Here is a 14,111-nt window from a genome sequence, read left to right on the forward strand (position 1 = left end):
GCTTAGATGGATGTCTTCTGAGGATTCTGACATTTCACTGGGCACACTAAGTACCACTGCTGTTTGTGGTCCTACCATGGGGTCCAGGACCTCCATGAAGTCTTAGAACAGTAAGATGGGAGTGGATGGAAGAAGCTACCCCAGCGGGAATGTTGTTACTGTGGAAATAGCTCATGCTGTGAAGTGTGAATTGCATGATGTGCCACATGGGCACATGTCCTGAACCCTCTAGCCTACTTTTAAAAGCATGAATGGGTAGTTGTATTACCAGTAGGAGACTTGTGAGGCTACATGGAAAGCATTAGCTTTTATCTCTGTTTCCTGTCAGTCTGTAGTCAGACTGTATTCAGCGTGACCCACATGAAGAGTGGCATAAGTGGTAAAATCATTCTACCTTGTAGCCAGGCAGGCATAAGGTCACATTGGTATCTGCTAGACTTCATATTAAGTGTTCAAGTTATACTGCTGCTGCTGCTGCTAAGTCACTTCAGACGTGTCCGACTCTGTGCGACCCCATAGACGGCAGCCTACCAGGCTCCCCCATCCCTGGGATTCTCCAGGCAAGAACACTGGAGTGGGTTGCCATTTCCTTCTCCAATGCATGAAAGTGAAAAGTGAAAGTGAAGTCTCTCAGTCGTGTCTGACTCCTAGCGACCCCATGGACTGCAGCCTTCCAGGCTCCTCCGTCCATGGGATTTGCCAGGCAAGAGTACTGGTGTGGGGTGCCATTAAAGAGGTCTAAACTTTTGTTGAAAATTACAAAATAAAATTTGAACAGATTAAGGGCTAAATCATATTCTTGTATGAGATTTATTGACATAGTATAAATGTCAACTATTCCCAAACCCATGTAAATTTTGTAATGTAGATTGACTTAAGTTTACCCTCCACCCCCACCCCAAACTACTTTCTTGACGTCAGTGAAGGAATTTGAGCAAAACAGGAACTTTCAGGAGGATTTGTTCTAACCAGGTATTGCAGCAGAAATTTATATCTCCATAAACAGTCTAGTTTTAATGGAGGAATAGGTACCTGCTCTTGGTAACAGAAAAGACATAGATAGAGTCAAAGGTAGTTTAAGATATAATAATAACAGTTTTATTGAATCATGTAGAAGGAACGGATATTTAAAAAAATGGCAAATGAGAAAAGTGACCAAACATTAAAATAATCTAGATGGATTTGCCAAGACTTTTCCTGTGGATTTATGTGGAGTAATGATTACTGGGGCTTCCTTGGTAGCTCAGCTGTTAAAGAATCCCCCTACAATGCAAGAGACCCTGGTTCAATTCCTGGGTCAGGAAGATCCCCTGGAGAAGGGATAGGCTCCCCACTGCAGTATTCTTGGGCTGCCCTGGTGGCTCAGTCAGTAAAGAATCTGCCTGCAATGCAGGAGACCTGGGTTTGATCCCTGGGTTGGGAAGATCTACTCCAGTGTCCTTGTCTGGAGATTCCCCATGGACAGAGGAGCCTGATGAACTTCAGTCCATGGGGTCACAAAGAATTGGACTTGACTGAGCGACTAAGCACAATGATTTAATTGCCATAGTTCTAATGTTTAATTATTCATTTGTCACAGCTCTTTCTCCCCCACCCCCACCCCCAGTTACTCTTTTAGTTTGACTTTCATGACATCACAGTTTTCTTGTTTTTCTCCTGTTTTACTTGAAGATCCTTCTCAGATTGAAACTGTTTACCACAGATTGGGACTTGAACCTACCTGGCTGGGACTTGAACCCAGGCAAAACCGACAGTACCTGGTTTCAGGACCTAATAAGCTCAGGTTCTTGATGTCTCATCGCAGAAAGAATTCAGTGAGAGACAAAGTGATAGATAAGAAGTGGATTTATTCAGATACAGAGAGAAGCATACTCCACAGACACAGTGTGGGCGATCGTAGAGGGCGAAAAGTGAAAGTGGAGTCACTCAGTCGTGTCTGCTTTGTGACCCGGTGGATTGTAGCCCACCAGGCTCCTCTGTCCATGGGATTCTCCAGGCAAGAATACTGGAGTGGGTTGCCATTTCCTTCTCCAGGGGATCTTCCCGACCCAGGGATAGAACCCAGGTCTCCTGCATTTTTGGCAGATGCTTTAGAGGGCGAATGCCACCCTGAAACTTGGTGTGGTGTTTTTTTGGCTGGATAATTTCATATGCTAATGAGTGCAAGGATTATTCCAACTGTTTTTGGGAACGGGCAGAGATTTCCAGGGTTTGGGCCACTGCCCACTCCTTGGTCTTTTAATAGTGTCATGGCACTGTCATGGCACCTCTGGTTGTGTCATCTCACTTGTTGGTTGAGGACCAAGGTCTAATCTTGTCTGCCATCTTGGTTCCATTTGATTCCAGTAGGTTTTATGTTGTGTCCTTGGGCTGTGTCATTCGTTCAAAAGTTGTGCCCTGCCCCTTTCCCTCCTGTTACAAGATCTTTAGGGTTGTATCCTGTAGCAGAGAGCATCCTCTTTCAGTGTCTTTCCTTTCTTAAGTATGTTCACTTACTTAATGATATCATCCAGCTTCCTTTTAACTTTGTTTATAGTTTTTGACAGTAAATCTCCATGCCCGCTTTTATTGCAACATACAAATGTGTCTCTCACTTAATATTTGTTAACAAATATTTTTTTTAAAAAGCTCTAAAATTTTTGTGAGGTGCAAATAACATTAAATAAATGAATAGACTATTCAAAGGGAATTTTAAACCAAATAAAAGTGTAATTTTTCTCTTACAAATGGCAGTTAGTTAATGGCACCCCACTCCAGTACTCTTGCCTAGCAAATCCCATGGATGGAGGAGCCTGGTAGGCTGCAGTCCACGAAGTCGCTAAGAGTCGGACACGACTGAGCGACTTCACTTTAACTTTTCACTTTATGCATTGGAGAAGGAAATGGCAACCCACTCCAGTATTCTTGCCTGGAGAATCCCAGAGATGGGGGAGGCTGGTGGGCTGCCTTCTATGGGGTCGCACAGAATTGGACACATCTGGAGCGACTTAGCAGCAGCAGCAGCAGCAGTGAAAATCACTACAGGATTTTTCAAGGTATTTTATTCTTATATAATTGGTATTACAGTTGTCACGTGATCCAGAAATCTCCTCTTTAGGTTTACACTCAAAAGAAATGAAAATTTAAATAAGTTCAAATAAAAATCCTGCCCACTGATGTTTCTTGCAGCTTTATTCAGCTCTGTTTATCAAAACTGTCCTTCAGCCAGTGAATAGATACACAAAGCTTGCCACATTCCTACAGTTGAATGCTACTCAGCATTTAAAATTGCGGGGAGAAATAACAATCTCAGATATGCAGATATTATCACTCTAATGGCAGAAAGTGAAGAGGAATTAAAGAGCCTCTTGAGGGTGAAAGAGGAGAGTGAGAAAGCTGACTTAAAACTGAACATTCAAAAAAACTAAGGTATTGACAACTGCTCCCATCACTTCATGGCAAACAGATGGGGAAAAGGGAAAACAGTGGCAGATTTTATTTTCTTGTGCTCCAAAATCCCTATGGAGGTTGACTGAAGCTATGAAATTAAAAGACATTTCTCCAGGCTTCTAGTTCAAGATGGCAGAGTAGAAGGACATGTGCTCATCTCTTCCTGCAAGAGCATCAAAATTGCAACTAGCTATTGAACAACCATCTACAGGAAGATGCTGGAACACACCAATAAAAGATACTGCATGTCCAAAGACAAAGAAGAAGCCACAACGAGATGGTAGAAGGGGCACAGTCACGATAAAATCAAATCCCATACCCACCAGATGGGTGACCCACAAACTGGAGAACAATAATACCAAAGAAATTCTCCCACTGTTGTGAAGGTTTTGAACCCCGTGCCAGTCTTCCCATCCTTGGGATCTGACAGTGAGACTGGGAATCCCCAGGGAATCTGACCTTGAAGGCCAACGGGCTTTGATTACAGGACTTCCAGAAGACTGGAAGAAACAGACTCTAGTCTTGGAGGGCACAAACAAAATCTTGCACATGCCAAGACCCAAGCAAAAGAGAGCAGTTACCCCACAGGAGACTAAACCAAAACTACTTTCTAGTGTTGGAGGGCTTCCTCTGGAGGTGTGGATCAGCAAGGGGCTCACCACAAGGGCAGTGGTAGCAGCAATCTGGGAAGGTCCTCCTTGGCATAAGCCCTCTTGGAGATGGCCATTAACCCTACCATAGAACCCATAGATGCCAGGACTGGGTCACCTCAGGCCAAACAACTACCTGGGAGGGAGCACAATCCCACCCATAAGCAGATAATTGGATTAAAGCTTTATTGAGCCCCCTGAAAGCCTCCTCCTTTCTGTAGCAACAGGATTAATTAATTTTTGGAAATCAAGTGCAATATTAAAAGGAAAACAAACCACACTGCATTACTGGAAACTATTTCTGCTAATTTTATTACAGTTTAAAATTTATGGTTTGATTTGAATACTATCATGGGAGAAGCTGTGAGTTGGGAAGATAACGCTGACTTAATTGATAACTTAAAAGACCCAGAGTATCTGCACTGAAAGAGTGGAGCAAGCCTTCACAGCAATTGATCATGGAGATTACTATTTGGAAGGCTACCGAACAATGGACACAAAGACTTAGCCTGGAAGCATGGCAACATACACTTGTCAGCACCTTGCATTTATTCTGAAGTTATGGAAGCATTGAAATTCCAACCAGGATTGTATTTTTCTAACCTGGAAAGTGGAACTGTATATTTAAGTTCAATCATGGGCTTAATTTTAGATAATTTTATTTTTGTAAAATTCTATTTTAAAAAGGAAAAAGAAAAAAAAAAACACCACAATACAGAAAGTTAATCAGGATGAAAAAGCAGAAAGTTATGTCCCAGATGAAGGGACAAGATAAAACCCCAGAAAAATAGCTAAATGAAGTGGAGATAGGCAACCTTCCAGAAAGAGAATTCAGAATAATGATAGTGAAAATGATCCAGGATCTTGGGGAATCAATGGAGAAGATGTAAGAAATGTTTACCAAAACCTAGAAGAACTAGAACTAAAGAACAGAGATGAACAATGCACTAGATGGAATCAATAGCAGAATAATTGAGGAAGAAGAATGGATAAATAACTTGGAAGACAGAATGCTGAAAATCACTGTCACAGAATGTAATATAAAAAATAAAATGAAAAGAAATGAGGACAGCATAAGAGACATCTGGGACATCATTAAACACACCAACATTCGCATTATAGAGGTCCCAGAAGGAAGAGGAAGAGAAAAAGCATCTGAGAAAATATTTGAAGAGATAATAGCTGAAAACTTCCCTAATATGGGAAGGGAAATAGTCAACCAAGTCCTGGAAGCATAGAGAGACCCAGGCAGGATAAATCCAAGGAGGAACACACCAAGACACATAGTTATAAAACTGACAAAAATTAAAGACAAAATATTAAAAGCAACAAGGGAAAAATGACAAATAACATATAAGGGAATTCCATCAGGCTATCAGATGATTTCTCAACATAAATTCTACAAGCCAGTAGAGAATGGCATGATATATTTAAAGTGATGAAGAACCTACAACCGAAAATACTCTACCCAGCAAGACTCTCCTTCAGATTTGATGGAGAAATCAAAAGTTTTCCAGACAAGCAAAAGTTAAGAGAATTCAGCGCCACCAAAGAGGTTTTACAATAAATGCGAAAGGGACTCTCTAGACAAGAAACACAGGAGAAGGAAAAGACCTAAAGAAAATAAACCCGAAACAATTAAGAAAGCAGTAATATGATCATCAGTTCAGTTCAATCACTCAGTCGTGTCCGACTCTTGGCGACCCCATGAATTGCAGCACCCCAGGCCTCCCTGTCCATCACCAACTCCCGGAGTTCACTCAAACTCATGTCCATTGAGTCAGTGATGCCATCCAGCCATCTCATCCTTGGTCGTCCCCTTCTCTTCCTGCCCTCAATCCTTCCCAGCATCAGAGTCTTTTCCAGTGAGTCAACTCTTCTCATGAAGTGGCCAAAGTGCTAGAGTTTCAGCTTCAACATCAGTCCTTCCAAAGAACACCCAGGGCTGATCTCCTTTAGGATGGAGTGGTTAGATGTCCTTGCAGTCCAAGGGATTCTCAAGAGTCTTCTCTAACACCACAGTTCAAAAGCATCAATTCTTCGGTGCTCAGCCTTCTTCACAGTCCAACTCTCACATCCATACATGACTACTGGAGAAACCATAGCCTGACTAGATGGACCTTTGTTGGCAAAGTAATGTCTGCTTTTCAATATGCTATCTAGGTTGGTCATAACTTTCCTTCCAGGGAGTAAGCGTCTTTTAATTTCATGGCTGTAGTCACCATCTGCAGTGATTTTGGAGCCCCCCAAAATAAAGTCTGACACTGTTTCTACTGTTTCCTCATCTATTTCCCATGAAGTGATGGGACCAGATGCCATGATCTTCATTTTCTGAATGTTGAGCTTTAAGCCAACTTTTTCACTCTCCTCTTTCAGTTTCACCAAGAGGCTTTTTAATTCCTCTTCACTTTCTGCCATAAGGGTAGTATCATCTGCATATCTGAGGTTATTGATATTTCTCCCAGCAATCTTGATTCCAGCTTGTGCTTCTTCCAGCCCTGCGTGTCTCATGATGTGCTCTGCATATGAGTTAAATAAGCAGGGTGGCAATATACAGCCTTGACGTACTCCTTTTCCTATTTGGAACCAGTCTCTTGTTCCATGTCCAGTTCTAACTGTTGCTTCCTGACCTGCATATAGGTTTCTCAAGAGGCAGGTCAGGTGGTCTGATATTCCCATCTCTTTCAGAATTTCCACAGTTTATTGTAATCCATACAGTCAAAGGCTTTGGCATAGTCGATAAAGCAGAAATAGATGTTTTTCTGGAACCCTCTTGTTTTTTCGATGATCCAGCAGATGTTGGCAATTTGATCTCTGGTTCCTCTGCATTTTCTAAAACCAGCTTGAACATCTGAAAGTTCACAGTTCACGTATTGTTGAAGCCTGGCTTGGAGAATTTTGAGCATTACTTTACTAGCGTGTGAGATGAGTGCAATTGTGTGGTAGTTTGAGCATTCTTTGGCATTGCCTTTCCTTGAGATTGGAATGAAAACTGACCTTTTCCAGTCCTGTGGCCACTGCTGAGTTTTCCAAATTTGCTGGCATATTGAGTGCAGCACTTCCACAGCATCATCTTTCAGGATTTGAAATAGCTCAACTGGAATTCCATCGCCTCCACTGGTTTTGTTCATAGTGATGCTTTCTAAAGCCCACTTGACTTCACATTCCAGGATGTCTGGCTCTAGGTGAGTGATCACACCATTGTGATTATTTTGATCATGAAGATCTTTTATACATACATATATATCATCTCCCTCTTGAACCTCGCTTCCTGAACTCCAACCCTCTAGATTGTCAGAGAGCTAGGCTGGGCTGTCTGTGCTATATAGCAGCTTCTTGCTAGTTGTCTATTATACACATGAGAAAATATTGAATGCTTCACAAATTTAGATGTCATTCTTGTGCAGGGGCCATGCTATCCTCTCTGTGTTGTTGCAGTTTTATTATATGTGCTGTTGAAGCAAGCACTGTCACTGTCTCCGTCTTCTGTAAATCTGTTTATTTATTCATGCTCAGCTCCGCTGGGGCTTCGTTGTGGTGCACAGGATCTTTGTAGTGGCAGCATGTGCGGTCTTTTGTCGCAGCGCTCAGCCTTCTCTTTAGTTGTGGCACACAAGTTTTAGTTACATTATGGCATGTGGCATCTTAATTTCCCACCCAGAGATCCAGCCAGTGTCTCCTGTATTGGAAGATGGATTCTTCACCACTGGACCGCCAGGGAAGTCTCATCAGGGTTGCTCTTAGTTCTGGGCTTCCTCAGAAATCTTTTAGGGCTTTGCTCTAATAGTTTCCCTGGAACAGCTAGGCCAAAATCATTTTGGTATTTCTCTGATTTATTATTATTCCTTCTGTGCCTCTCCTGAAAGAATGTAGGATGGGCTGTTTCCTCATGGATTGAGTGTGGAAGATGCTCCTGAACCTAGGCCAGTCCTGTGTGTCTGCTCAGAGCTGCCTTTGTGGTGGAGGCAGTGGTGATGTCCTGGTATCTGGGCTTGCCCTTGCCCTGCTGTCATCAGCAGGGCCTCTTCACCTGGCTCTGTTGTGTTGACCATGCTAGTTTCTGTGCCCTGGCTGCCCAGATACAGGGGCCTGTGTGCAGTTTTGCAGGCTTCACAAGTGGGGCATATTTGTTTATCCAAAATAGTGAGTTTGCAGTTACTTCAGTAATCTGGGAATGGACATGATAAATCCATGTGTGTGTTTTCTTGGCTTTCTTTCAGCGTGTAAGCTGTGTTTCTGTCAACTCTTTTTGTCTTTTGAGTGCTCCTCAGGATCTTCTGAGTCCTGTAGCCTTCTGGGGTTACCCCCTTGGGGCACATAAAAGAACATTTTCCCATTCCATGTGGACCCCTTCAGAAGCCTATGTTTGAGACCCCAGCTGGGTATCCTGTGTTCTGATTCCATGAGCATGGCCAGCTTAAGGATGATTATAAATGTATTATACCTTTGGACTAGTAGTCACTGTTATACATTATTTTGTAAGAAATTGTGAAGAAACTTCCTGGTTATGATGGTAACACTAAAGCAGTGCATTTATCCATGAGCTCTTCATTGCATTAATGACTTCTGCTATTGCTAGATCTAGGGCCTTTCCTTTGGGGCTTGGCTCCATCCTGTTATTTCTGTCTTGGCACCCAAAGCTTGCTTCCATCTCTCTATGACTTTCTGGCTAGCAGAATCAGGTAGTTTTTCTCTGGAAGCATCTGACTGAACTTTCTCTGGGTCACCTGTGGCGAAATAAGGTTTGCTGAGGGCCAGAACTGAGTTGGGACACAAGGCATGATCACAGTCAGACCCTTTACCAAATAAGATTCACATCCAGCAACTGCTTTTGGCAAAGAGGCACCAAGTACTGAGCTGCAGTGTCAGCTGACTTTCATGGAGCCTCTTCTCACCATGGCTCCTGCTGCCTGGGGGCCACCTCTCTGAAGGTCACCCCACGAGTGGCTCAGGTGGCTGCAGATGTGTCTCAGAGGTTCCTGGGCAGGAGGGTGAACACCACAAGGCCCAGGCTGCACATGCTGGCTCTTTTGTCTGTGGCAGCAGGACTTCCGTGTGGTGGGACCCTTGCCCACGTATCCCGTGCTTCCTGTCCTTCAGATGACACTGCCTCCAATGCCCTCTGCAGTGCTGTGAGGAGAGGAGCCAGGGCCTGGAATGCTGAGTAACACAGGTGGCTGCTATGGATCCAGCCCAGTGCCCTTCCAAGGGTGCCACAGGATCCTCTGAGAAGTCCCCGGACTGTGGGGACATTCAGTGACATCAGGGTGAAGAGCTGGTCAGGTTCAGTGGAGGAATGTAGCACATGTAGCCCTTTTCTTATGTAAGCTGTTTATAAAATAAAATTTTAATTTGGGATAATTTTTTATTTATTGAAAAGTTACAAATATTTATCAAAACTGAGAAACAATATTAGATGATTACTAAGACACCACCCTTATGACAGAAAGTGAAGAGGAACTAAAAATCCTCTTGATAAAAGTGAAAGAGGAGAGTGAAAAAGTTGGCTTAAAGCTCAACATTCAGAAAACAAAGATCATGACATCTGGTCCCATCACTTCATGGGAAATAGATGGGGAAACAGTGGGAACAGTGTCAGACTTTATTTTTTTGGGCTCCAAAATCACTGCAGATGGTGATTGCAGCCATGAAATTAAAAGGCGCTTATTCCTTGGAAGGAAAGTTGTGACCAACCTAGATAGCATATTCAAAAGCAGAGACATTACTTTGCCAACAAAGTCTAGTCAAGGCTATGGTTTTTCTAGTGGTCATGTATGGATGTGAGAGTTGGACTGTGAAGAAGGCTGAGCACCGAAGAATTGATGCTTTTGAACTGTGGTGTTGGAGAAGACTCTTGAGAGTCCCTTGGACTGTAAGGAGATCCAACCAGTCCATTCTAAAGGAGATCAGTCCTGGGTTTTCTTTGGAAGGACTTATGCTAAAGCTGAAACTCCAGTACTTTGGCCACCTCATACTAAGAGTTGACTCATTGGAAAAGACTCTGATGCTGGGAGGGATTGGGGGCAGGAGGAGAAGGGGACGACAGAGGATGAGATGGCTGGATGGGATCACCGACTCGATGGACATGAGTTTGAGTGAACTCTGGGAGTTGGTGATGGACAGGGAGGCCTGGCGTGCTGCAGTTCATGGGGTCTCAAAGAGTCGGACACGACTGAGTGACTGAATTGAATAAACCTCACAGTATATTTGGTTTTAACCAGGTTGTCTATTAATGTCACTTTGATTTCCGGGATCTAATCCACAACCTATACTCACTGCATTCACTGTCATGTGTCCCCCGTGTCCTCTGCTCTGTGGAGTTACTCATTCTCTCCTTGTCTGTTATGGCCTTGGCAGTCCTGAGGAGCACTGGCCAGGGATGGTAGAAGGCCCTCCAAGCGGAATATGGCTGCTGCTGTTCTCATAATGTAGAGTGCGCTTCAGACCTTTGGTCTTGAGGAAAACACCACAGAGGTGAATCACCCTGTCCCATTACCTCAGGGTACACATGACAGCAGAGGGTCTTACCACTGGGAATATCGCTTTTGATTAGTTCATTATATTGTGTTTGTCCAGTTTCTGCACTGTTTTTCCCTTCCCCTCCTCTTCTCTTTGGAAATAAGTTACTAAGGCTAGCCCACAATCAGGTGATCATGGCAGTAATTTCCTCCTCCTTGCAGGGATGATCTATCTGTGTTATTCAGGATGTTTCTTTAAGGAATGGTTGTTTCTTCTCCCACATTTGTTTATTTAGTCATTTATTTATATGAGTATGGACTCATACATATTACTTTATACTCTGCGTTATCATCTAATTCTGTTATTTATTTTGTCTTCAAACTGTTTCCAATTTGGCAATTGGGAGCTTTCTTAAACTTTCTCCTAGAGTTTTCAAGGTCCATCTTATCTTGTTTGTGCCAACAAACTGTTTTCCTAGTGTGGAAGGTTGACTTTGGCTCTTGAGAGAGTTTTCACGCACAGAGTGGCACCTCTGGTGGACCCAGCCCTCTGGGCCTTAGACCTCCTATCTCCAGTGTCCTCGAGAGCTGTGGACCTCAGAGTCTCTGACACAGGAGGCAAACACCACAACTTTACAGCTTCTCTCTGAGTTTCTGGATAGACTACAGTCCAAGCACTTCTTGAGACTAGGTTCACTTATGGAGGAGGGTGGGACAACCAAGAAAAATGCCAAGACTGGAGACACTGGGCATCAAGAATGTACCAGGAACTTGCTCCGTTAAGGGTTTGAGAAAAGCTGGTGGTGTGATCTGTTGTTACAGAATTAGCAGCACCTGAGAAAATCCACGTGGCCTCAAGTCCTGAGAGTTCCCAGGTCGGAATGATTTGGAGTCCAAGGCTGCTGTCCACTAGTGCCCGGGGTCCAGTCTGGAGACTGCAGATGTTAAGATATTTGGGGGATACAGGAACGCCCAGTGCTGCATTCTTATCTCTAGGACTTAAACTTGGGGAAAAAGGAAGGATTCTAGATGACCTTTTTTCTACCTGGTAGTAGTGTAGACCTGTCCTTGGGCCTCCTGTGATTCCATCTGCTCAGTCTGGGAGAGTGCTGACCTTGGAGCCAGGATAAGTTGGGGGAAGGATGACCAGGGAAACAGGTGTCCCAGTTGGGGCTGGGACAACAGAGCACTTGGCTCCAAATGGAGTCACTTAGAAATGTCAACTCCACTTGGTCTTTGGGAAAGATACTACCACAAGTTCTCTAGGAGTTCTGCTCTCAGAGTAGGAAGGGCTTCCTACAGTAGACACTTGGAGGGCTGAGAGAACCACCTGTGCAGACAGGCCTGTGGAGCTCCTGGGAGGGATGTGGGCTGGGGTCAGGGAGCTAGTGGTTCATGAAGCGGCAGAAACCCTGCTCTGAGCAGAGCACTCAGTCTGCTGCCTCCATGAAGGGAGCACTACTTGTGCTGGCCTTGATGGTAACTAGAGAGCTCACCTTTGAGATGCATGAGGGTAGGAAGGAGGGTCCAGTTGGCCCTCCTGATCCTTGCCCCATGCTGTCTCACTGCATCCTTCCCAGTCCTGTCCAAGCTGCTTTGAGGGGCAGATTCATAGGGCAGGTGGCAGATCAGTTCCCAGGAGCCCTGTAGAAACTCCTGAGGCTTTCAGTCTTTGAATGGAGTGGGTGGTGTGGAATTGGAAGGGTCATTCGCTGTGCACACCTTGAGGGATAGTTTGTTGGGTGTAGTGGTGCTCATTGGAAGGGAGGAAGCAGTCTGATATGCCTGGGGATGGTGGCCAAGGGTAGAGTGGTCTCCAGGCCTCACCCTTCTTGCTACTCTCTCTACTGGGAGTGCCTCATAGGGAAGGTTTTCTGTCTGGGATGTAAGCAGTCCTGGGAGAGGGTGGGTCTCTGTGGGAGGTGAGTCTGGAAGCTTTGGATGTGTGAGTTCCTATCAAGCAGTGGGAAACAGGAACTTTCTGACCTGGTGATTCTTTTGACAAGGTGTTTTCTGTCTCTACCTTTAGCAGAAGCCTGCCCTGTGTTTTATGGTGTGTTTATTTAGCACAATGTCCTTTGGAAACAGGACACTGTTGGACCTATTCCTGGATGTGGTCAATGCTACTGATTCAGTAGAAGCTGCCATAGGAAAAATCCAGGATTGCTACAGTGAGGCGGGAGTTATTTTCAAGTTTTTGGTTCTGAAATTCTTGGTAATTATTACTTCCCTGACCCCCACTTTGCCTTGCCCACTCACATGCATAGTGCAGTATGCCACATGGTAATAAATCATGCAGTCATGGGATATGTGACGCACATGAACCTTTGCTCCAGCCTATAGCACCTGTAATATGCAAGTGCAGTCCGCCTGCACATCCAGCCTCTTCTGCTACTGAGTATACCCATATCATGCCAGTCAGCTTGCACACAATAGGGGACTTGCATCAGTGCAGTAGGCCAGTGTTTTGACCTATGTGATTGCTTTTTTAGTGAGAAGAGCTAGCATTGGAGGAGTAGAATTTTAATCTTCGGCAGGAAAGGCAGCATTTCCTAGCTCCCACACCTCTAGGAGTCATGTCAGTTCTGTTTAAGGAATATGGAAAAAAGCCCCTGTTTTTAGAGTCTCTTCTCAGGAAGGCTTTATAACATTTATGGCCTGTGGTCACATCACCTCCTTTTTATCACACTTTGATGCCATTGCTCTGGCTCAGAGCTCCATTTCCACTGACATGGTCTCAGTGCCTACAAGCCAGAAATTCCCTTGTGGTGTTTTGGTGCCTGAGCCTCCTGTGGAGGCTTCTAGCTACCTGTGGCTGCTCACCTGAGCTAGCATGTATCTCCCAAAGAACTTTTCCCTCTAGTTCCTTCATCTTACCAAGTTTTGCGTGGTTCTGTATATTCTTTTCCAGTGGTTCAGGTACTCCTGTCTGCTCTCAGCTGGTGCATCTGCAAGCACTTATGTGTCTGAAGGTGTATTCCTGATGTATCTGTGGAGAGAGATGTACTCCACGTCCACATACTCCTCCGCCATCTTGTTCTCCAAATGTGCTTAATTTTTATTTTGCTTGTATTTTGATTTTTTGTATTTGCTTGTACATTTAACTTGTATTTTGCAATATCTTCAAATCACTTATATAGATAATGATGTTTTTGTAGATTTTTAGGATTTTCTCTGTATATTATAATTTGCTCTCTATATTTAATATTTTCTGTCAATGAAGAGAGTTTGATTTCTTCCCTTCCAACTGTACTTCATTTTCATTTTTTCTTGCTGTTTTTCAGTTGTGAGAGTTTTCAGTCCAATGTTGAACAGAAATAGAAAAACAGGCCTCTTTGCTTATTCTTTTTTTAATATAAATTTATTTATTTTAACTGGAGGCTAATTACTTTACAATATTGTAGTGGTTTTGCCATACATTGACATGAATCCGCCATGGGTGTACATGTGTTCCCCATCCCGAACCCCCTCCCACCTCCCTCCCCATCCCATCCCTCTGGGTCATCCAGCCCCGAGCACCCTGTCTCATGCATAGAACCTGGACTGGCGATTTGTTTCATGTATGATAATATAC

At 44.0% G+C, this 14,111-nt stretch overlaps 1 non-coding gene across 1 annotated transcript; it reads right to left on the minus strand.

Annotated features, from left to right (window-relative positions):
* Positions 1–7,441: 7,441 nt before the first annotated feature.
* On the minus strand, positions 7,442–7,547 carry LOC114118157 (U6 spliceosomal RNA). Its single transcript, XR_003591700.1, has one exon. It is a non-coding gene; the product is annotated as a U6 spliceosomal RNA (small nuclear RNA).
* Between the last annotated feature and the right edge of the window lie 6,564 nt (positions 7,548–14,111).

Source organism: Ovis aries, chromosome 14 (assembly GCF_016772045.2).
Source record: "Ovis aries strain OAR_USU_Benz2616 breed Rambouillet chromosome 14, ARS-UI_Ramb_v3.0, whole genome shotgun sequence".
Taxonomy (NCBI): domain Eukaryota; kingdom Metazoa; phylum Chordata; class Mammalia; order Artiodactyla; family Bovidae; genus Ovis; species Ovis aries.